The sequence below is a fragment of the Micropterus dolomieu genome, linkage group LG06 (genome assembly GCF_021292245.1).
Source record: "Micropterus dolomieu isolate WLL.071019.BEF.003 ecotype Adirondacks linkage group LG06, ASM2129224v1, whole genome shotgun sequence".
In the NCBI taxonomy this organism is placed as follows: Eukaryota; Metazoa; Chordata; class Actinopteri; order Centrarchiformes; family Centrarchidae; genus Micropterus; species Micropterus dolomieu.
This window is the reverse complement of record NC_060155.1, coordinates 16,040,765-16,041,839: the sequence shown is the minus strand read 5'-3', so window position 1 is coordinate 16,041,839 and position 1,075 is coordinate 16,040,765.

The following is a 1,075-nucleotide window of genomic DNA, read 5'->3' as shown; positions in this document are numbered from 1 at the left end:
CCTCTCCCCGTCCACGCTCAAAGTGTATGTGGCTGCCATTGCAGCATTCCACGCCCCTCTGAGTGATGGGCCCTTGGGGAGGCTTCCACTGGTCGTGCACTTCCTCCGTGGAGCCAGGAGGATGAGACCCGTGACTCGTTCCAGGGTTCCCACCTGGGACCTGGCAGTGGTTCTCGAAGCGCTGGCTGAGGCCCCCTTCGAACCCCTGGAGTCGGCTGAGGGCAAGCACCTGACCCTTAAGATGACCTTGTAGCAGGTCTAGGCTACGTAAAATTTTAATACAGTTATGAAAATTAATAGTTCCGGGAATATTAATTTATGCCTCGAAATTAGGAGCACCACCTAAAGATTTGCTTGTCCGCCCAAGGCTTTAGGTCCTTGAGTATAGCCTGAGAATTACACGAATTTGGTAATTCATTAGTTGTTACTGGTTCAGTTATTCTGAAATCGTAAACTCTAGTCAATCAGTCAATCTCAAATCTGAGGATGAGTTCTATGTATAGGGACTCTAGATTCTTAATAACACACACAAAACATTGTGCTCAAGGTGAATTTATTAACTAACAAAAGAGAGTACAATAGTGGGTACATGTGGTAATATTACAGGGACAACCAGGAGGTGATGAACAGGGTAGCCTATGTAAAGCTCGATTGAATTTCAGTTCATATTGTAGAGGGAGAGAATTCTATGAGTATGAGGGAACGAATGACCGAAATTAGGTTGAAGATTTAGACATTTGGAAAAATCCTCAGTTCTAAACATTCGGATAAAGACAATTAAAACGAGGCTAAACTATGGAAAAAGGTTATAATGGTTATATAAAACGTAACAAAGCTTAATAACCTGTCCTCAGTATACTTGCTGGTTACTGGTTTTAACTCGAGACAATTTAGATGTAAGCATGGAGCTCGGACCCTTATCTGTTGTCCAACAAGATGTCTACACTTATCCTATAGAACTTTGCTCTTATATGGATTGGAGCCTTAGTTTGCAGACTCAGACCCTTATATGGTATTTAGCAGATACCTAAACATGTCCTATATAAGCTGTGTTTGATGTACAGAGAGACAGAGT